This window comes from Budorcas taxicolor, chromosome 6, assembly GCF_023091745.1.
Source record: "Budorcas taxicolor isolate Tak-1 chromosome 6, Takin1.1, whole genome shotgun sequence".
In the NCBI taxonomy this organism is placed as follows: domain Eukaryota; kingdom Metazoa; phylum Chordata; class Mammalia; order Artiodactyla; family Bovidae; genus Budorcas; species Budorcas taxicolor.
In genome coordinates this window covers 110,733,086-110,739,284 of record NC_068915.1, presented here as the reverse complement: position 1 = coordinate 110,739,284, position 6,199 = coordinate 110,733,086, and positions in this window count along the sequence as shown.

The window sequence follows — 6,199 nt, the reverse complement described above, 5'->3', positions numbered from 1 at the left end:
GACCCGCCCCTCCCCTCCCAGCCGGGTTCTCCCCGAGCAGCCCCGCGCCGCGCTCTTCGCCCAATCCGCACGCGCGCTCACTTCCTGTCCCGCTCTTTCTGCTTCAGCTCCGGGATGAGTTGGGACATCACACTGGGCAGGGCTCTTGCCCTCAGCTAACCCTGGCCGGAGTCCACCGGGAGGGAGATCCCTAGAAGAAGCCAGATTGGAGAAGGACGAGTTCAATCCCATAAGGGAAGATTTTTCCAAGTTTCACACCGACAGCTTTCAAAGACGCCCTCTTTCTCAATGGCCCAATAATAAGTGAATGATGCTTGCTTTCTATTATTTATTACTAAGTGCCAAGCCCTCTGCATGCATATTTTTCATTGCCTTTTCACAATACCTCTCTGAGCTAGGTTTATCACTCCCGTTTACAGGTGAGTAACTTCAGGGAAATTAAGTAACTTGTCGAATGTTAAACTCCTTTCCAGATAGATGCAGAATTCCTGAGATATCAGTGCAGGGAGCAAAGATTAGCAGAACTCCACGTGGAGGGCCAAGTCCTCAGTCCCTCGGTGATGATAGCTTTGAACCGAGTGCCTGGCAGACATGTGATAAATGTGGGAGGTCTGTGAGAGGTAGGGTGGGAGGATTCTAGAATTTACATTATTTTTACATTTAATAAATTTAACTTTTACTATAAATAATAATTTACATTATTAAATTTACATTTAATAATTGACAGTATTTACATTATTAAAGTTTTATTATTTTAATCTCTTTTTGATTTTGAAATTTTAATCAAAACCCTCATTGTCCTGTCCAGTCCCTTCGTAACTGAAGTCCACTTTCCAGAAATAAGCATTTAAAATTTTTTCAGCAGGTTTTTTCCCCCTGGTATTATTGACTTCCGCATTTCCATATAAACCTATATGCTGTTTCCTGATGTTTCCATCTTGGGTAGTATCTTTGACTTCCCACCGTGGAAAAGGAAATTTGAACTTTAATTCCACATATCCTCAAAAGGCATCCTTAGGACTTCCCTGGAGGTTCAGCAGCTAAGACTTCATGCTTCCAGTGCAGGGAGCCTGGGGTCAGGGAACTAGATCCCACAAGCTGCAACTAAAAGTTTCCATGCCAAAGCTAAAGATCTCCCATGCTGCAACTAAAGATCTCTCAGGCTACAATAAAGACCTAGTGCAGCCAAATACACTGGGGGAAAAAATGCAGCCTTCTGTATCTTTCTTTAGGCAAATCTTTTTTTTTTTTTTTAAGATTTATTTATTTTTATTATGGCTTCCCTTGTAGCTCAGTCGGTAAAGAATCTGCCTGAAGTGCAGGAGACCCAGGTTTGATCCCTGGAGAAGGAAATGGCAACCCACTCCAGTATCCTTACCTAGAAAATCTCATGGACACAGGAGCCTGGTGGGCTGCAGTCCCTGGGGTCACAAAGACTCGGGCATGACTGAGTGACTAACACTTACGTACTTACTATTATGGCTGCACTGGGTCTTGGTTGCTGCCTGCAGTCTTTCTCTAGTTGCAGTGAGCAGAGGCTACTCTCTAGTTGCGGTGCACAGGTTTCTCCTTGACGTGGCTTCTCTCCTTGCAGAGGACAGGTTGTAGAGCTCAGGTGCTTCCGTCTTGTGGTGTGTGGGCTTAGCTGCTCTGGGGCATGTGTGATCATCCCAGACCAGGGCTCGTTGGCAGGCGGCTTCTTTACCACTGAGCCACTAGGGAAGCCCCCAGGTAGCTTGTATCAAAAGCTTTCACTCCATAAGCAGCATTTACATTATTATGACTTGTGGGTATATAATACTTTGGCCACCTGATGCGAAGAGCTGACTCATTGGAAAAGACCCTGATGCTGGGGTTGATTGAAGGCGGGAGGAGAAGGGAACAACAAAGGATGAGATGGTTGGATAGCATCACCAACTTGATGGACATGAGTTTGAGTAAACTCTGGGATTTGGTGATGGACAGAGAGGTGCCAGGAGCCAGTGTGAGGAATCCCGCCCATGGCAAAGGTCATGAGGAAGGAAGTCCGACAAAATGCAAAGGCATGATCTGGCTTCAAGGGTTCCCCCTGAGTTTTCCTGAACATCTACCCCCCAAAACCAGAGTCTGCCTGCCTTATTGTACTGTGTTTCCACTCTTCTGACATAACAGGGGGCCATCCCTGACCACTTTCCTCTAAAAAGAATTAACTCAGGGCTTCAGTCTCCTGCATGTGAGAGGAATGTTTCAGCTCAAACCCCCTCTGATGGCCCTCTAACTTGCCTGACAGGTTCCCCCGGACTTTTTACAACTTGTGAATTGTTTACAGCCCCCCAACCGTGAAAGGCACAAAGCTTAAAGCATCTTAAAGATACAGAGCCTTTTCTAAAGAGCTAAAAATCATATTGGTGATGGGTTCTCACTGTTGACTCAATGACTGCTGCCAGGCCTCCATATTCTCTATCTTTTAGACACCTGAAGGATATTAATCAATGTAATAGGGATATAGAAAAAGGAATATAGTAGTTTTGATGTTAGCAACACTAGACTTTTGAGTTAATTACTTTTCTTTGTTATAAATCACTGTACTCCTTTTACTTGTTATAAGTTGCTCTATCTTTGCTATGTAAGAATGTAACCTTATTTAGTGCTTTCTGAGAGTGGCGCCAGACTTTGGGAAGAACAGCACAAATAAGTCTTCTGGTTGACAAACCCTTATCAGAAAAAAGGCCGTAAAATGCTAATTGGCTTTCTGGCCAGAAGATGATGTAAATCACCTAAGACTTGTATATACAACTAGGTATGCAGAGAGAAAGCCTGGTTTTGATAAGAGTCAGGGCTGCTGACGCTGCATAACTTTGTATTACCCATTGATCTCTATGTACAATCAAAAGTATAAAAAGCCTTCTGAACAATAAAGGATGGACCAGTTTCTCAGACTAGTTTCTCGAACTAGTTTCTTGGAAATCTGGCTCCCCCCGTGTCTCTCTCTTTCTCTTTCTCCCTCTCCCTCCCTCTCCTTTTACAGCTGAATTCCCATCTGGAGCGAGGAGACTCACCACATCTACTTACTTGCCCTGGTGTCTAAGATCCACAGAAAGGGAGCCTAAGGCGGGGCACCCTTCGATATTCAAGTGGGTGCCGGTGGCCTAACGTAGATGGTGCAAATCTCGTCTTGAGGTTTTATTGGCTTTCCCCGTAAACCAAGTTATTCAGCCTCTTTTCTCCGGTAAATTTTCCTACTATACTATTCCTCCTTAATTTCTTTTACATTTCTAAATAAATAAGTTTTCCTCACCCACGCCGTCCCCACTTCGAATTTCCCTGGATCCACCAGGGCTGGACCCCAGCAGGGAGGCCTGGCGGGCTGCGGTCCATGGGGTCACAAAGAGTCGGACATGACTGAGGGATTGAACTGAACTGTGAATATTATTCATGGCTGAATTGTAGTCTTCTATGGTTCTGTTTCCTTTCTTGTGAACTTCATGCTTACCCTGGAAGTAGTCACTTTCTCCCACAATTCCCCGCCATAATTTGCTTGCTTGGTGTAATATGTACACTTACGATTATGGTCAAATTCTCTACAAGGCTTGTAAATCCCTCAATGCATTTTAAAGCATCGGTCAATCTTTCAGGTGTCTCACTCTCTCTCTCTTTTCGTTTCTTGGAAACATCCTTTCTTGTCCAGTTTATGTCCCAATCTGAGCTCACTGCTCTCAAGTTGCTGCGTAGTTGTCTTGCAGTGGTCCAGGAACATGCCGGTTCTCCTCTCTCTTGAACTGATGTCCTGTTTCCTAGATCTGTCTTCTTACCTGTTTTTTAGATCGCATCTTCCAATAGTGTCTTCAGAAGATGCCATAGGGGCTAAATTTTTTGACTTTTGCATAATAATGTAAAATGGCATTATTCTACCCTCACACTTTACTGAGAATTTGGTTGGAGAGAATTTTAAGTTGAAAATAATTTTCCCTCAAAAATCTGAAGGCAGTGCGCCACTGTTTTCTGATGTCTATGTTATTGTTGAAAGAGCCAAGGCCATTTTCCTAATCCTGTTTATTTGACTTTCTCTCTGGAAGTCTTTAGGATAAATCTCAAGAGTATGAAATTTCAGAGATGAACTTGAGAGCAAGCCATTTCCTTTCATTGTGCTGACAGCTCCTGGAAGGATGTTTCCAAGGGAAAAAAAAAAAAAAAAAACAGAGAAAGAGACAGACAGAGCTAAAGAAATCACCTGGTGTATTGACTAATGCTTTCAAATGCATTGAGAGATTTATACATCTTGCAGATAATTTAACCATGATTACAAATGTATGTCTAACAGAATACCAAGCAAATAAACTTGGGAGAAGGGAGACAATTATTATCTCTAAGTTAAGCAAGTTTATAAGAAAAAACATAATCACAGAATACTTTAAGCTCAGCTATGAATAACATTCATGAGACACAATGTAAATGCTGACTACTGCTTTAATGCTTTCATCTAGAAAATAGAAAGAATTCAACAACTCAAAAATAAGAAAAATCACCCAAATTTTTAAATGGCATCTGCTTTTAAAATATGAGCAGACACCTCACCAAGGAAGATATTCTGCTACTAGGTTATTTGCCAAAGAAAAAAATGAAAATATGTCTGGAATAACAGGCAAATTTGGCCTTGGAGTTCAAAATGAAGCAGGGCAAAGGCTAACAGAGTTTTGCCAAGAGAACGCACTGGTCATAGCAAACACTCTCTTCCAACAACACAAGAGAAGAGTCTGCACATGGACATCACCAGATGGTCAACACCAAAATCAGATTGAGTGTATTCTTTGCAGCCAAAGATTGCGAAGCTCTATAAAGTCATCAAAAATAAGACTGGGAGCCAACTGTAGCTCAGATGATGAACTCCTTATTCCAAAATTCAGACTTAACTTGAAGAAAGTAGGGAAAACCACTAGATCATTCAGGTGTGACCTAAATCAAATCCCTTATGACTATACAGTGGAAGTGAGAAATAGATTCAAGGGATTAGAGCTGATAGGCAGAGTGCCTGAAGAACACTGGATGGAGGTTCCTGACATTATACAGGAGGCAGTGATTAAGACCATCCCCAAGAAAAAGAAATGCAAAAAGGGAAAATGGTTGTCTGAGGAGGCCTTACAAACAGATGAGAAAAGAAGAGGAAGCCAAAGGCAAGGGAGATAAAGAAAGATATACCCATTTGAATGCAGAGTTCCAAAGACTAGCAAGGAGAGATAAGAAAGCCTTCCTCAGTGATCAATGCAAAGAAATAGAGGAAAACAATAGATTGGGAAAGACTAGAGATCTCTTCAAGAAAATTAGAGATACCAAGGGAATATTTCATGCAAAGATAGGCACAATAAAGGACAGAAATAGTATGGACCTAACAGAAGCAGACGATATTAAGAAGTGGCAAGAATACACAGAAGAACTATACAAAAAAGATCTTTATGACCCAGATAACCATGATGGTATGACCACTCACCTAGAGCCAGACAACCTGGAATGTGAAGTCAAGTGGGCCTTAGGAAGCATTACTACGAACAAAGCTAGTGGAGGTGATGGAAGTCCAGTTGAGCTATTTCAAATCCTGAAAGATGACGCTGTGAAAGTGCTACACTCAATACGCCAGCAAATTTGGGAAACTCAGCAGTGGTCACGGGACTGGAAAAGGTCAGTTTTCATTCCAATCCCAAAGAAAGGCAATGCTAAAGAATATTCAAACTACTACACAATTGCACTCATCTCACACGCTAGCAAAGTAATGCTCAAAAGTAATGCTCAAAAACTCTCCAAGCCAGGCTTCAACAGTACATGAACTGTGAACTTCCAGATGTTCAAGCTGGTTTTAGAAAAGGCAGAGGAACCAGAGATCAAATTGCCAACATCCACTGGATCATCGAAAAAGCAAGAGGGGTCCAGAAAAACATCTAGTTCTGCTTTATTGACTATGCCAAAGGCTTTGACTGTGTGGATCACAATAAATTGTGGAAAATCCTTCAAGAGATGGGAATGCCAGACCACCTGACCTGCCTCCTGAGAAATCTGTATGTAGGCCAAGAAGCAACAGTTAGAACTGGACATGGAACAACAGACTGGTTCTAAATCGGGAAAGGAGGACATCAGGCTGTACATTGTCACCCTGCTTATTTAACTTATATGGAGAGTACATCATGCGGAGAAAGCAATGGCACCCCACTCCAGTACGCTTGCCTGGAAA